This window comes from Mirounga leonina, unplaced genomic scaffold, assembly GCF_011800145.1.
Source record: "Mirounga leonina isolate KUSES-001 unplaced genomic scaffold, KU_Mleo_1.0 Mir_174, whole genome shotgun sequence".
Lineage (NCBI taxonomy): Eukaryota > Metazoa > Chordata > Mammalia > Carnivora > Phocidae > Mirounga > Mirounga leonina.
This window is the reverse complement of record NW_023270451.1, coordinates 21,976,491-21,994,320: the sequence shown is the minus strand read 5'-3', so window position 1 is coordinate 21,994,320 and position 17,830 is coordinate 21,976,491. Positions and strand designations below refer to the sequence as shown.

Here is a 17,830-nt window from a genome sequence, read left to right as displayed (position 1 = left end):
CTAGCCAATCTTTTTCACATTATGAATATATCATAACAATTGCTTCCTCATTTAATTCAGTGAGGTTCTCCCACCCTTGATCTTTTTTTTTTTTTTTTTTTACTTCTGTCCAGTCTTGGACACTGTTGACCAAATCCTCCTTCTTGGAATGTTTTGAGATTAAGCATGCTACATACCAGGTCCTCTCTATACCTCTCCCCCAATGTCTTCTATTGCCTTCATTAATTCTTATATCCACCATTTTCATTAAATACTTACCAAGTACCCACTTTTGGAAGGCATTGTGTTTGTTCCTAAATATAAAGATAAAGAAATAATACATTCTCTTGAACAGCTTATAGAATAGAAGGGGAGGCAGAGGTGATAAAATAGCTATACTATGTTGAAATGTAATAGAAGGTTCTGCTGCAAGAAAACAAAGGATGGAGAGAACAGTTTTGCCCTGATGGAGCAGGGAAGGACAACACAGATGACACCTATGTTGAATGACCAGGGTAAAAAGAAGAGAAATATAATTTCAAACACAGGGGGCAGTGTGTGTAGAGACCTGGAATCCAAGATCTGATCTGAAATCGAGTCTAGTCACTTTGACAGTATTATCTGTGATTGATAATGATGGAAAGGTACACTGTGGCAAGACTCTGAAGAGCTTTGAATGCTGGACTGGAGAGTTTAGACATTTTTACTAGAAATGTGTGGGCTAAGATTTTTGAACTGATGCATATGATCTTATACAAGTTGCAAAAGACACTTGTCAGCCATGTGAGGAATGGATTAGAGCCCAAATTAGCCCATTTTAATGGTCTACGAGGAGAATAATTAAGACCTGAACCAGGATGGCTGCAGTGGGAATGGATACTAGACATCTTGGGCAGACAAAATGGATAAAGGACAGTATTGATTTGATGTCAAAGACCGGAGATAGAGAAAAAAATGTAAAGACAACTCTGATGTTTCTGAAATAATTTTTAGATAATATCATGCCTCTGTGCCAACATTTCAATACTTTCTCACTGCCTCATTTCAGTGTTTGAAATACAGTTTCTATATCAGTCAAAGTTCTTTTGGTTACAAGTGAAAGAAATCAACTCTGGCTAGCCAATCAAAGAAAAGAGAAAAGGATATCGCAAGGATACTGAGGCTATCTCACAGAATTCAAGAAAGATTTGAACAATTTAGCACCATGAAAGGCAGAAATCAAAGTAAGGATAGATACCTGAAAATAAGGAATTCATGACTATTTTGTCTAAGAGTTCTAATTCCCACACCCCCTGCCTTTAGGTTTCTCAGTTCACATCTGTATACTCTTGGGATCTGACTGTGTCAGCCTGGATCGGTTGTTTTCCTAGCTTCATTAAATTGTGACCATTGTGGCAAGGTCAGACTACACAGCTCTGGCCACTAGAGGCCACATCCTTGTATGTCAAGGTCAATAGACAGAAAAAGAGGAGACTTTGTGAGCTGGGCAGATACCCTAAGAGAGATGTCTTCTCTATGTTCTAAATTGTTTTAGGCTATGGATTCACTTGAAAATCTGATTAAAAAACAAACAAACAAAAAACTAATGGCTCTCTTCCCAGAAAAAAAAGAAGGCACAACCACAATGATACACAAGGAGTTATATGGGCTCCTTGAAAATTATGCACAAACCCAGATTAAAAAACTTTGGCTTGCAGAACAAACTCTACACTTCTTGATTTGGTTTATAAGAGCCTCTCACCAGTCAGGCATCCCACTCCTTCTCTCCTCAAGCACTCACAGTAAAAACAAATAACTTTCCCAACTCTGAACCTTTAATCATGTCATTTCTTCTTTCTATAAAGAATGCCCAAATCCTCTTATTGAAATCCTACTCATCCTTTAAGGGTCAAACTGAAAACCTGTCCCTTTTATGAGGTCTTCCTTGATGCATCCATCAACACAGGGACAACTCCTCCTCTTCTTGTCATGTGTAATACTTGATACCCATTTCTCTCACGACATTTATTGCTTTCTTCTCTACATTATAATTTCTATATGGTGTATTTCTGCTCTTAGATGTTAAGATTCCTGGAAATCGGACCAGGTGCCATTTAGCTCTGTGCCTGCACTTCTAGTGTTCTCTGTAAGTGCGAGGCACTCAAGAAAAGCTTGTCAAATGAATGAAAGGCCACTTACTGGGAGAGAAGGGGTCCCTGTATAATTTTATCTTGCTTGTATTTTTACAAGCTCTTCTTTTCAGAGGAACGAGTCCTTTTCTTATTTTCCTTCTTATTATACTCATTTTCTTGGGCTTTATGTTTTATCTCTGCTTCCCTCCTGGCAAATCCCATCTCCTTTTTTTTGTTGTTGTTGTTCATTTTCCCTTGGAGATAAATTTTCCCCCTTCAGCTTTTTATTATTATTATTATTGTTATTATCATTATTAATTTGAAGGACAGTTTTCTTTTCATTTGTTCTTCAGCCCCCAGTCTTTACTTTGGCCTCATTATTCAACAGAGGGAAAATTCTGATCAAGTCAAGAAGCACCCTCCTTTCATTGAAATGCATTGTTTTCAGATTCACTAATGGGAGCTAGAAATTCACAGAAGAGAAAACAGTGCCTGATATTTATATTTTAGACTGCCTCATGTACTTCATTCCCACTTCCCTCCATTATTTTTATTTTCTTACAAATGACAGATCTAGAAAGCACTACTAAAATATTTAAATTAACTTTAGCCGAATGAAAGATTCTCTTCTCTTTGTTTGAAGTACAAAACCACACTTACAAAATGGCCCGATAGGAATCCCTTCCCGTGTGGACGGTTTTCCGGATGGACTTGGGATGATGGGGGGCGGGGGGAGGAGAGGGAGGGGGCTTGCTATGTATGGAAGAACAGCATCCTCTACTGGTGAGAGGGCCTCTGAGGCTTGAGAAGCCTTCTGAGTGTGGATAGCCAACAAAGCTTTGGAAAATTCTTGGCTGGCATATTCACTACAGATTGAGAATCAATTCAAGATTTCTTATGTTCATAACTCATGATGTAACTGAAACTTATTTAACTTCATACCATTGAAAATCGGCAATAAATCTTCTCTTCCTTCTTTCCCTTCTCCAATAGGACTTTTCTGTTAAGAATTACTCTTATTCTTAATTTCCTTGAAAATTCTTATTATGCAAAGTTTTTATTATGGGTCCATAAAAATGTATGTTGGTTCAAATGGAGAAACTTGGTGTCATCATTATTGTCAAATATTTCATTAGAAACCAGCTCCGGTGGTGTTCCTGGGGTCTCTATGTAGCTGCTTTATTAGTGAGGCCATCTTACACAATGTCTTCTTAGTATTTACAAGCCCTTGGCCAGGGTCCACAACCAGCCATCATGAAATGAAATTTCCATCTGCAGCAAATATGTGTGAAAATGAGTATATCTTGTGTTTCTTTTTAAAATGTGGTACTTGACATTTTCTTCTATCTAATAAAGATCATGTGGCTCAGTTTGTCCTCTTCCACCTTCGATGCCTAACGGTGAACTAATTCACTCCAAGTTACCAGCTTTCTTATGCTATTCATGGCATCTTTCTGGAATAGAAGGAAAAGTAAGGTGAGATAAAGTTCAAGACAAATAATCACGGGCAAGGATACTGATTTTTATAAGATTTATGAATTGTAAAATCTTACCCATCCATCTCCATAATTATTAGGCACATATACTTCATTGTCCTCATAAGATTGACAAGTTCCCTAGAGCTTGTAGGAGTGGACATGAAAAGAGGAGAGTGCTTTAGGAGTCTTTTCAATAAAAATGACCCCCAGGAAGTTCCATTTGTAGGTATTTTTTTTTAAGTTTTTTTTTTTAATATTTTATTTATTTGACAGAGAGAGACACAGAGAGAAAGGGAACACAAGCAGGGGGAGTGGCAGAGAGAGAGAAGCAGGCTTCTCACTGAGAAGGGAGCCCTATGCGGGGCTCAATCCCAGGACTCTGGGAACATGACCTGAGCCAAAGGCAGACGCTTAATGACTGAGCCACCCAGGTGCCCCCATTTGTAGGTATTTTTATATGATCTTGATAGGAGGGGCAGTTTCTTTCATTAGTGGGCTTCAGACATTTTCTTCAGATATTTTCTTTCTCTAGCCCACTCGGAATTAAAGAAGATCCCAATATCCTATCCGGACATTCCCTAAATCTCAAATCAGTTTCAGTGTAAGACATTTAGTTTCAAGAATTTTTTTTTCCCCTCAGAAGACCTAAAGCAGATCTGAACGAAGTCTGGATTCACCAAAATTTTTCTTTGCTCCAATTTCATGGAGAAGGCTAATATCTAGTAATTAATATCCACACATATTCTTTTGCATTACAATCATAAATATATTCACTTACAGTTCTATATTCTCATTTCTTTATGATGGAGTAATTAGCATTAAACTATCCTTGAGGTTATTATGATTACAATGACTGCTATAATCATAGTTAGTCATAACTATAATTATCATCACAAATATAGTGGCTATTAAACTAAATTTTAATAACTCACTCTATTATTAATATAATTTTTATTGTTAACTTCATGCCCTCTTAGAAGCTGTGTAATAATGAATAATTGACAGAGAAGTAATACAAATCACAAAGAACAGAACAAGAAATCCTATTTCCTGTGTTAATGGATGAAGTACTAAAGTTTACTTATAAATTTGTAGCTTGAAACTCAACACAATTTTTTCAATACTAATAGTTTTATGAATGATGTTGAGTTTTCCAACTAGCTTCTGCCTCCAAATCTCTTTAATCCATAATATAGCTTAATATAAAACTAATAGGACAAGTAAGAATTGAGGTTCAGGGCAGAATTGAGGCATGCAGTGCAAGGGGGGAGACAGTGAATTTTCTTTTCTCTCTTGAAAGCCAGGCTGATTACGGAGAAAATTTAGTAATAATGAAGTTTTTTCTCACCTCCAATCTTTGGCAGGGTGCTTATACTACCTTCAATTAAGTCCTGCATGGTGGAATCCCACCTAAAAGTAATGCCAGGATGGTGGGAAAATGTTTATTTGATAACCATATGGGATCAACTACACAGAGGAGATGAATATAAATGTTGTGAACCCTGCCCCCAAGGAGCTTATACACTTACCTTTTGGCCTGAGTAGCTAGAATAATAGATTTGTCATTTACTGGACAAAGACAGTGAGATGAGCAAGTTTGAGAGTAAAATCAAGAATTTGATTTTGGATTTGTTGAGTTTGAAACACTATTGGATATATACATGGAAGCATGATGTAGGTAAACGGATAGATGAGTCTAATATATAGGGGGAAATGTACATATTTGGGAGCTGCTAATGTCTAGAACGCACCTTAAATTCATTAGATGGAGTGAGAACAGAAAAGGGAAAAGGTTTGAGAACCGACCCTTGGGAACACTTGAATGTTGAAGAGAAAAGAAAAAGCTAGTGCATGAGATTGCAGGAGCAACCAGTGAGAGGGAAGGAAACCCAAAAGACAGAGCTAAGTGAAGAAGCTGTTTCAGGAAGGAAGATAACGCCCAACTGTGTCAATGTTGCTGATTAAGAATTTGGCTTTTGATCAACAATGATCCGGTCATTGGAGATTCCACCATTGGTGGATTCATGGGGTCAAAAGCCTGACAGGAGTGAGTTGAATGAGAGAAGAATTGGAGGGAGCAAATATAGACAATTATTTCTAATGTTGTAGGGTATGGGGAGGCAGAGAACTCAGGAAGTGGCTAGAGAGATAAGAGTGTGAGATCCTACATTTGTTTTTGTGATGATGCACTGACCCAGTAGAGACAGAAACCTTGATGACACAGGTGAGAAAGAGGACAACTGCAGCAGTGGTGTGCGTGAACAAGTAAGAGAGGGGTTAGTCTTAGATAGGACCATTTATGCACTGTAACGGGAGGGAAGTCAGAGTAGATGGGCCCAGATGCTGATATCTTGGTAGATGGCGCTAAAAGTGGTGGCAGTGGCAGTGCTTGTGGAAATCTGAATCTCACTTCCTGTTATTTTTTCCCCCTGAATGAAATGAGAAGTCAATTCAGTTGAGAGTGAGAGGTAGGAAGGAGGCATAGAGATTTGAGGAAAAAATAGAATGAAATAGTGATCTAGGAAAAAGGAAGGAATTCTTTTTGCTTCTATTCTTCTATTGGTTTTTGTCGATCTTTTCCAAATGAACTCCCTTCACTGACCTTCCAGCAGGAGGTCTTCCCCAGAGAAAGGGCTTGAAAAATGTTGGCCTCATTAATTGACTAGAAGCTCTTTTCTTTATAGCCTTGGCCAAGGGAGTCATGGCTCAAGGCCATTTCAGAGGCTTTAACTAATGAAACTACTCTCCCTTTTCAAATTTACCCACAACCCTTTCCATCTTTCTGTATTTTAAACTGGGAATTCAGCATACTTGCACATGAGCCACATTCTGCAAAAATATGTTTCTGTTGACATCAGATAAAAGTTGAGTTGTGAAATACATCTCCTTAGAGGATTAACCAAGCTTCCAAAAAGGCTCTTTGTTGTGGGATTTGCTACCAGATGGGAAACTCTAGGCTCTGGATGTTAACAGTATTCCGGTGATTGCAGAAAAATAGCTTCATTTTGTGTAAGCAAAATGAACATATATATGTAAAACATGATGACATTGTAAATAGATATGCAAATAAGAGTGGAAAAACATGGTTAAATTGCTTATGGTTTAGAGAAATGGAAATGGAAAAACATTGCTTGTTAATTAACCAGAGCATACCTAGAAAATACTCTCTACTGTTTACTTGCCTCACATGGTTTTGGGCACTGCACAGGCATGTGTAAGATTATTTGATGCAGACCCAATTCTCAAAGATGTTGGTCTTGGAGAGAAGTGATCTTTGTGTTAAAGCACTGGAAAACTGCTAAGTGACATAAGGTGTGGCAGCAAGTAGGGAAGCAATACAAATCTAGTTTGGACCAGATCTGTTAGGGAAGGCTTGCTGGAGGAGGCAAGCCTTGTACTTCAGAGAACTCATTTCTTTGAGTGTGACTTTTGCTTGGATAAAGCAGGGACACTCTGGCTTTCAATTCCTATCATGCTGGGCTGGCTCTCCAGTTGGTTTTCTATGTGTGTAAATCATGTCCCTTCAACTAAAGTGTTTGTTATTCAACAAACACAAAGTGAGAATCCACTAGGTTCCTTGGTGCTGTGGGTGTCTTGGTGAACAACTGTGGTGTCTGCCTTTGAAAAAATCATGGTGTAATAGACAAAGGCTGGTTCTTATGCTTTCTCTTTGGCTTTTAATGCACCTATAGTAGAGTGTTTTCACTTCTTGCTGACCCATATATTAATCCTATCCATTCTCCAAGAAAAAGTGTCTTCCATAGAAGATACTGGCATGAAATATGTATCCAATGAGGCTCCTGAGCTTCTGCTCAGTGGGGAAAATTGAGGGGTTGTATGGGGCCTCTGTTTTGAGTTTAGTGTTTGAGCAGGTGATTTTCTTTCCAAAATGGGCTTCACCTCCTCCTGCCACTACAGAAGATGTTGAGAGGTTTTCCTGTACAAGATCCCAGGCTCTTAGGTATAAAAGAACAGGGACAATGACTGCACTTCCTTTATCACATATTTATCAGTCACCTATGATGTGCCAGGCACTAATTTAGACATAGAGGATGAACAAATGAATGACACAGGCAAAGACCCTACCTTCCAGAAGCTTATATTCTATTTGAACGAGATGGACAAAAAACAGATGAACAGATAAATATATAAGATGTCACATGGTGACTATTGCCATGAAGAAAAATAAATATGCATAAAGCAGAGTAAGGGGAATTGAGAGAAAGGGAAGGGCAAGGGGTCTGTTTTAGATTGAGTAGGCAGAGAAATCTCCTCTGATAATGTGAAATTTGAGCAGAGACCTAAAGAAAGCAAGGAAGTGTGGAGCAGGGGGGTAGTTGGAGAAGCTCATTCCAGATGGAGGCAATAGCAGTTGACTTCATGAGCCCCGGAGCTTCAGGACTGTACAATGAGCAAGTGCAAAGGATGAGGCTCTGCAGGAGGCTGGTGTGACAAGCCCCAAATGTGGGACTCACAGAAGCCAAAGACAGCTGGGCCCAAAACTTTCTCCTTAGGCACCTGGACTACAAGTTTCTTCCTGCCTCATGAAGAGAACCTGATCTCCTACAGAGTTCTGGCTCTGTCATTCTCAAAATGCCCTATTTGTTTTCATGAAGTCTTGCTGCTATTATTACCCTCCTGCTTATAACCCTAGTACAGGTGCACTTGGGAATACATCACACTCCTTTTATGACCTTCAGAGTCCTGGAGAATCTGGTTTCTACTGCTCATCTCAGCTGTTGGTCACCTCCTCCTTGTGCTTGGCCACACTGGTCACATTTTCTCCATCACGGCAGTATCTTCTCTAGCTCAGCTCTTTTCTTTCTGTTGCTCCATTTGGGCCTTCATCACCAAGCAAACTCCATAACTTACTCCTGCTTCAGGTCTCACTGTCAACATCACCTTCTCAGAAAGACTTTCTTGGACCACGCCACTGAAGGCAGCTGCACCCCCTCTCAACATCACCCTATTTTGTTCCTTCGTAGCTCTTATTGTTCATAAAATCATGAATTATCTTACTTATTTAACTGTTTATTAAACCTCAGGTCTGTGAGAGCAGACACGTGTCTTGCCTATTAGTATTAACCCGATGATTTGTCAGAATGCCTGCCGTAAAGGAATATCCCTACATTAACTATAAATATTGGTTACATGAGAGAGTCAATACAGACACTCTGAGTTTGGTTGACCTTGCCTAAAGACTGCAGTCAAGATTCTGGTGGGTAAAAGTAGGCAAGCAATATCCTTAAAGAATTCTACCTTACCAAGTCTTATTTCTGCCTGGGTTCTACATTCTATCTTCCAGGTTTGATCCATTGACCCAATTCTATTCCAATGGAGAGGAATAATCTGGTTCAGAATATTTTTATTTTAATGTCTGAATCTAGTGTGTCTGAATGAATTAACGCAGACCCACTGTGGAATTGCTTGGGGAAAAGGTATTGGCATTTTGAAGCTGTGAGACTCAGATTTTGTTTAAACGAAGCATTGTTCAGACTTCATCATATGACAATATGAGGAATGATTGCTCCAGCCTCTGCTGTCAGGTGGCCTGATTCCTGATTCACTGAGATATGGAGAGGGGTGCGGAAGGCTACACCTATGCGGAGAGAATTGAACTATGAATGCACTGGTTTCTCTGGAATCAGGTGAAAAAATGAACTCTGATTTTGTGTTTATTTAGTGGCTGAGAAAGAAGATAGCTGTAACATAACCATTAGAGACAGACATTTGATTTGAATACTTTCTCACTTCTGTGAGCTGTGCCTTGAAGTGAGGGCTTCTCTCAGGCCTGTCCAATTGCCCCAGGTTCTTCTCCCTTCAGAGTGGGGTCAGCTGACAGGCAGATGCCTGGGCTTTCACCAATGGAGGTGGGAGAGGAATAGAGCCCAGGAGAAGAGGGTGGTCTGCTTTAAAAGCATGTGAGAGGAAGTAAATTGAGATTCATCTTTCAATTATCTTATTGACAGGAAAAATTGCTACATTAGAAAATCACCTACTTGTAAATACCAAGATGAATATAAAATAACTTAACGAAGGCAAGCAGAGCTTCTGTTTCAGTGCAAACAGCTATGCAGAGAACACAGATATCCTCAACTATAGCTCTCTCGCGCCTGCATATTATAATGATGAGAACAGCCATTTAATCAGCTCTAGGAAACAACTACAACAACAAACAGTAATAGAAGCCACACAATCTGATAATTTCTTTTTTTTTTTTTTTGAAGTGAAAGCTCTTCAGCTTCTCATTACTCTTGCCAAATTGTGTTTAAGCTTAAAACGAAAGTTTTGTCATTATCATAGCTCAATTTTGGTTAACCCTAGGGCCTTCCCTCCTCATCTATTGATGTAGATTACTGTACTGTCTGATATAGGAGCCATTGGCCACATGTGGCTATTTAAATTTAAATTAATTAAAATTTAATAGAATTAAAAATTCATTTGCTTTTAACACTATCCCCATTGCAAGTGCACTACAGCCACAGATGGCTACTGGCTATTGTACTGAACAAGGCAGATACAGAATATTTCCATTATCACTAAAAATTTTATTGGAATAGCACTGCTTGAGAAACTTAAGGCATATGTCGGAAGGCAGTATAATACAGGAGGGGTTTTCAATGCATTTTTTAGCTAGAAAATAATTTCTTGAACAAAGTTATGTAATGAAATGTCAATATATACAAATGATCATTGTACAGAGCTGCTCTTGCTTAAGCTAGAGTAGAAGGTTCTAGATCCCTACTCATTTGCCACTTCCATCACCACCCCAATACTTTGCAGATGACCACAGAGCACAGGTTGAGAATCATTAGTACAGAATGTCATCCTGGAAGCGAGCTGACCTGAATTTTGAATTTTGGCTCTTTTCTTACCAGCTTTGTGAACTTGGCAGTTCTTGGAACTTTCTGAGAGTTAAGTGTTCTTGTCTGTAACATATATCAACTATCTCAGCAGGTTGTGAGGGCACGTTTAGCTTTCTCATTTCTCAGATGGGGAACTGCAGGTTGGCAAGGCTACATGCCCACCAGGCAGCCACTCTGCCAGTGAAGGCCAGACCCAGACCAAACCCACTCCTTTCTCATTGCTATTTTACTCTGCTGCTCTATAATTTCCTTGTCAAATTGAAAGTTTTCAAGCCAAATCACTTTTTTAAAACCAGCTGTCTAGATGTCACTTGTGATTTTTTATTTCTTGGATCAATACGTGTGAATACTTCCAATGCATTTAAATAGAAATTGCCACCCTTAAACCAGCAAACACTGTTTGAGTAGGTCAGATCTCCTCTGATACCCTTCCTACTTTTTATATGCTTCATGCTCTTCTCTCTGCAGAGGGTGGAAAGTAAAACTGACAGTCAAACAAAACTCCCTAATTACTAAAAAGAGAAGGGATATTTTCAAAAATCCTCATTTTCAGTGGTGGAATTAGAAACCAACCTGAACATATGGCCAGCAAGACACTTGGGTGGATGGATCCTGTGTGCCAAAGGTATTTGCAGAGAGTTGGGGGACAGGGCATGGCACTCAATATGAGTAGAATTGTGTCAGAAAGAAAGAAAGGAGGCAAACTGTCTTTCCTTAAGAAATATTTCTCCTATGTGGAGCCCTTCATGCCCAAGACATTTTAAATATTGTTGCTTTGCTGACTACAGCTATAAGAGGGAATTTCCAGGCAGAGAAGCAGAAGAATTGGGGAAAAATCCTTCCAGTCATGTATATAAGACAATTTTGATGCAGTGTTATCTGCTGGGGTCTTTAAAGAAAAGAAGTGTTTGTTTCTATGATTAAAATCAAACAAGTCTTTATTTAGGGTTTTCAGAAGCTTATGTTGGTTCAAATTCTAGAAAGAAAAGAGAACTAGAATTTCCCCAGGACTGAGCAAGAAATGGGTGCATAGAGTTTCAAGTCATTTCAAGAAAATATTGGGGAAGTTTACTCTTCTAAATCATAAGGATTGTTTACCTTCTTTTCCGATTGGCTGGCTGTGTAGATGTTATGCATTATATGCATTATATAGAAGGTTATTTTTTAAAGTTGTATTTATTTATTTTAGAGAGAGAGAGAGAGAGCACAAGTGGGAGAGGGAGAGAGAATCCCAAGCAGACTCCACACCGAGTGCAGAGCCTGATGCAGGGCTTGATCCCACATCCCAAGATCACGACCTGAGCCTAAACAGAGTTGGATGCTTAACCAACTATGCCACCCAGGTGACCTGAAGGTTATTCTGATTGAACCTTGTACAGCCCTTTCAAATAGATTAACAGTTAAGTCCTTTACAATGTTTTCTGGACCAGTTGATGAAGGAAGAGAAAGATACCTCTCAGTGCAGATGGAAGGAGTATATACATTTTAAGTCTTTGTTATCTCTGTCATGAAGACTACTCAGATGTAAAAACAAGGACTTCATAATGTAAATTAGGGGACTTGGGCTACATAGTATAAGCAAAATAAAAATCAAAGTTCTACCACCAACAAATTGTCCTACCAGTGGATGGCACCATTATCCATATCCTTTGTTAAGTGATGGGGTTCAGGGCAGTTCACCCCAGAAGGTGCCACTTTGGCATCTGGATTGTTTTGAGCTGAAGATGATTAAGGCCCAACAGACTCAAGAAGAGTTTTTTACCTCCCCATTAACTGCCTAAAAGAATTTAGATAGGGAGCCTGTATCAGGAAGAGAGCTACTACCAGAAATAACTCTTATTTATTTATTTATTTTTTTACATAAGAAAGACTTCTCACTTGGTACAGCAAACGTTTGTTAACCAAACATTTACTCTTCCCATCTTCCTGTGAACTGTCTTCCTTCTATTTGAAGCCCCAGACTTCTACCCCTTCTGCTTAGCTCAAGATGCCATATAAACCTCAATTGCCTGACTACCAGGGAGCCTCTCATGTCTTTGTGGGGCTCATGTACATATGTAATTAAACTGGCTTTTCTCTCATTAATCTGTTTTATAAAAATTTAATTATTAGGCCAGCCAAAGAACCTAGAAGAGAAGAAGGGAAAAGTTTTCTTCCCATACATCCCCAGGGCAATATTAATAATAAACTAAATTTAGTGAAATTTGGTGAAAGTGACTGTTTTGGGGTTCTTTTTTTTTTACGATTTATTCATTTGAAAGAGAGAGAGTGTGTGTGCGTGCATATGAGCACACACAAGTGGGGTTGAGCGGGGGAGGGAGAGAAGGAGAGGGAGACAAGCAGACTCCCCGCTGAGTGGGGAACCTGATGTGGGACTCGATCCCAGGACCCCAGGATCATGACCTGAGCTGAAACCAAGAGTCAGACGCTTAACTGACTAAGCCACCCAGGCACCCACCCTGTTTGGGGGCTCTTTATAAACTATTCTGCCCCTTTAGTTTGTTTTTCGGTCACAATGATTATGCAGAGCTTTAAAGCTAAAGGATTCTTGTCTTCTTACATAGTTATTCCCAGTTGTAGTAGTGGTAGTAGTAGTTATCATAGTGGTGGTAGGACTGATAGCAATAACTACTCTCGTATTTGTGCTGCTGTGCTTCTACTAAACCTACTATTGCTACTTCCCTCCACTGCTAGTTTTGTTACATCATTAATTGTGCTGGTATGGTATACCAGGGGCTTTAGATACACGCATCTAATGCTTACAATCATTCTGTAAGGTGAGTACTGTTACTCTCATTTTATAAAAGAGGGAACTGAAGCTCAGAAAAGTTTATGTACCCAAGCTAGTGAGATTCTGAATTGAAATTTGATTTTAGATGCATCTGTCTCCAAAGCCCACACTTCTGCATCATTCTTTGTCCCTCATTTGCTACTCACAGTATGGCTATAGCTCCATAATCCCCACCTATATAGAATATACATTAAGATATGCCCAGCCCAGGGAGTGTGAACTTCAAAGACCTACACAGGAAGTCCAGATGGTTGCCCAAAAATGGTCTGTTTCCTTTGTGTTCACTGACTCTGGCTTGTCTCAAATGCTTCAAAGTTATCTTAATGTCATTTCAAAGGCAATTGAGGGAGCATCCATGGAGATAAATTGCGTCTGCAGCCTGTTGCTGAATGCATATTAAGTTCTATTCATGGATTTCCTAGCAACCAGAGCCCGATGACGCACGGACTCAGTGAGCTTGCGTTATACTCATCTAGAGAAATTAAATCACTTGGATTTTATTATTAATATTTTTAGAAAGCCTCACTAGATTAGCTGTTTGAAACATGTTGTTATCTGAGTTACTATCAGCAGCTGGTCCCAGTCACATCGGAAGTCACTGAGGACTCTGTAATTTTTCACAAATGCTCCAGTGAGAGATTATCTCCATTTTAATATTTTTGACAATTAGGATTTAGTTGGGGAAAGAAGGAAATTAAAAAGAGAAAAGTTGTTCTAGTAGTTTGTGATCTTGGCAAAGTTTTCAAACTTGAGACAAACATATTAGAAATAAGCAGTAGGCATCCCCGGGGGAAGAGACAAGAGGGAGGTAGTCAGGCTCATTTGCATGAAAGGGACGTATTGAAACCAAAGAACATAATTTTAACAAACCTGGCTCTCCACAAGACATTCTATAAGGTTAAGGGCAGAATCTTTTCATATTAGGGTTCACTGAATACACTATTCTACAGATTCAAAGAACATTTGAGTTTGTTTTTCATAGTTCTAAATGCCTGGAGTGGTGAAGGCTTCTTACAAGTTTTTCTCAAGTTTTAATTTGTGCTCATTGGACATACAAGTCAAATATATATCTGATCTACTGTAGTGGTGTGAGCATGGTATGCAAAGGCATGGTTATGTTAGATATCCAAATAAGCATGACATATTTTAAAGCAGTCAATATGAGAGGATAGATTCTTAATCCAATGATTCTACTGTGCTTAGAAATTTTTTTTTAAAGATTTTATTTATTTATTTGAGACAGAGAGAATGAGAGACAGAGAGCATGAGAGGGAGAAGGGTCAGAGGGAGAAGCAGACTCCCCGCCGAGCAGGGAGCCCGATGCGGGACTCGATCCCGGGACTCCAGGATCATGACCTGAGCCGAAGGCAGTCGCTTAACCAACTGAGCCACCCAGGCGCCCCTAGAAATTTTTTTTACTAAGACGATTTTTTTAGAGCAGTTTTAGGTTCGCAGCAAAATTGAGGGGAAGGTTCAGAGATTTCCCATACATCACAAATTTCCCCCACATGTGCATAGCCTCCCTCATTATAAACATCCCCCACCAGAGTGGTACATTTGTTATGATTAACGAACCTACACTGACACATGATAATCACCCGAAGTCCATAGTTTACATTATGCCCCATTCTATAGGTTTGGACAAATGTATAATGACATGTACCCATCATTATGGTATCATACAGAGTATTTCACTGCCCTGAAGATCCTCTGTGCTCAGCTTATTCATCTCAACCTAATTTTCAAACCCTGGTAACCACTGATCGTTTTATTGTCTCCATAGTTTTGCCTTTTCCAAAATGTCATAGAGTTACGCTCACATAGTATTACCTAGCCTTTTAGATTGGCTTCTTTCACTTAGTAATATGTATTTAAGGTCCCTCTACTTCTTTTAATAACTTCATAGCTCATTTCTTTTTAGCACTAAGTAATATTCCATTATCTGGGTGTACCATAGTTTATCCATTTCCCTAACATCCTGGTTGCTTCCAAGTTTGGAAATTATAAATAAAGCTGCCATAAAAATCTGTGTGTAGGTTTTTGTGTAGACCTATGTTTTCAACTCCTTTTGATAAATACCAAGGAGTGTGATTGTTAGATATTATAAGAGTATGTTTAGTTTTCTCAGAGACTGCCGAACTGTCCTCATCAGCATTTGGGTGTTGTCAGTGTTCCAGATTTTGGCCATTCTAATAGGTGTATAGTAGTATCTCGTTGTTTTAATTTGCATTTCCTTGATGACATAAGTGGTGGAACATCTTTTCATATGCTTATTTGCCATCTGTATATCTCATCTGATGAGATGTCTGTTAAGGTCTTTGGCTCATTTTTTAATCACGTTGTTTGTTTTCTTATTATTGAGTTTTAAGAGTTCTGTGTATATTTTAGATAATAACCCTTGATAAAAGTAAGGCATAGTGCAAACCAGGATTCAACAAAGGCACAGATCTAAATTCTTCAGGATAATCCCTGATTTTGACTTGTGCCCCAACCCATTTTGAGTTCAGATCATGGCTGGCTGAGTGTGCCAGATATATAGACTGATGATGTGTGTAAGACCTGAAGCCGTTTTTCATTAAAGCTTCTCTCTCATAGTGAGTTGAGGGTGTGAGCTGCTCTCTGCCTAATTTCCCTTGCTACCACACTTAGAAGCCTGGTGAGCCCAAAAGGTTTCTTCAGAAGAGTGACCGATAAAATGTGCCCCAGAGAGCATCCAGTAGGGCTACCGTCATTGTGGTGGGCTATCACAGTGCTTACTCTGCTTTTAACCGGAAGGATTCCAATTCTACATATCACTTTTCCATGTGATTTAAGTTCTACAAATGGAAAAAGTTTGGAGACTACTTCATTACAGCTGATACGAGGGCTCATTTTCTCTTTTTGTAGAGTTTGGAATGAAGGTTTGCTTGTTTAAAGAAATGAGCAGTTTTCAGAGTTTCAAACACTTCTGCACTCTCCAAAAATCACTGATTATGCATGGATTTCAGTGTTAGTATAACATTTCATATTAATGACCACCTGTTGCCAGATGGGAAAGCAATGATGGTGCCCAATGAAGTATGCCCTTACCAGTGCAGCACATGGCTCATAGGACTGCTTTGGGAAAACAGACCTCTGAGTGTTTTGAGCAAAAATTAATTATTTTGGAATGAATCTGCCAGTTTTCCTCCAAGCGGCTAAATGTCAATAAACTTAAAGTAACTTTTCCTATGGACTTTGATATTAGTGCAAATCCATATGTATGTGTGTGTGTGTAAAATTAGATTTATATAGAGAGAGATTTATATTCGATTGATATATATATATGATATATATATATATATATATACTTTTTTTGAAGCTAAAACAAATTATCACAAATATCAACCCTTTTCTGGCCATGTGCCAATTCAAAGGAACTTAAAAAAAATCTCAGTGAGAGATTGATCTCACATAAAATGTAATTCTGGATCAGAGCCATCCTAGGGGTTATCTTTACAGCTGTCCTGTGGCTTTTATTTGACAGTATGTATGGGAATAACTGAACTCATGATTCATTGCTGAAAGAAGAGAATCTAGGAGATGGAGTCCAGGTGGTCTTGCTGATGGCAAGAGAAACTTGACCAGCATTTGCTAGCCAAAGCTGATGAAAAACACTAAGGGAAGTGGTGAAATCCAGTGTTTATTTGACTTCTAAATTATACCTAGACTTTTTGAAAAATATTTCTCAGTTTCAAAAAATCCTTTAGAATTAACTCAGAACTTCAGATCTTAATCTAGAACATACAAAACTCATTATTGTCTTTTCTCTTTATATGTAATACTACCATTCATTTGAATATGTTGGTTGTTTTATAATTTCCATCCTCTAATTTTCATATTGCTGACATTGAAATTATTTCATTCCTTGTATTAGCTTGTGAATATACAGAATTATGTGTTCTTAAAAAATTGCCAAGTGAATAATTTAATTAAACATCTAATACTCACACCCTGCTATTCTTTTATATCACTAATCCCTTCAATAATCTTTTATAATCCCTACATCTCTATTTTAAATTGTAATTAGGTTATTGTGTTTTGCCACTTTCACCTTATGTTAGTTTTTATATCTCTATGAGTCATTATGACCCACACATATGAGATTAAAATACCTATATAGTATATGTTCAGGTTAATAAATCTATTTGCTCAGTCATTATAAGGTTTTCTTAAAATGAGGATTAAATGGTAATATTCATATAGGGCTTAGTATTTTATCTCTCATGGTAGTGCTAAATAAACATTTATTAATAGATAAACTGTCTTACTGTTAATAATTTTTGTTGTTTAATATTTTTGTATTACAAATGGTACTTCACTGTCTTTAAATATTAACATTAAAGTAAATATTCTAGACTATTTCCTTGGGTTATGATTCCCTCCAAAGAAATACTAGGCAACAGGCTCTGGCTGTTTTGACAGTTTTTGCTGTGCATGTTCTCTAATTTATAGCAAATTCATTGTGCAGTTAGAAATGTCCCTGTTCACAGTCCAATCAACTATGATTTTATAATATTTTCTTATTTTTTTAACTCATCAGTCATGTTTTTGGACTACCAAGCAATTTTTCTCAAAGCATGGGAG

At 38.4% G+C, this 17,830-nt stretch overlaps 1 long non-coding RNA gene across 1 annotated transcript; it reads right to left on the bottom strand.

The window, feature by feature from the left end:
- Nucleotides 1-3,366: 3,366 nt before the first annotated feature.
- On the bottom strand, nucleotides 3,367-4,958 carry LOC118020775. Its single transcript, XR_004682005.1, has 2 exons — nucleotides 4,917-4,958; nucleotides 3,367-3,712 (listed from the first exon to the last, which is right to left on the bottom strand). It is a non-coding gene; the product is annotated as an uncharacterized LOC118020775 (long non-coding RNA).
- Nucleotides 4,959-17,830: the final 12,872 nt, after the last annotated feature.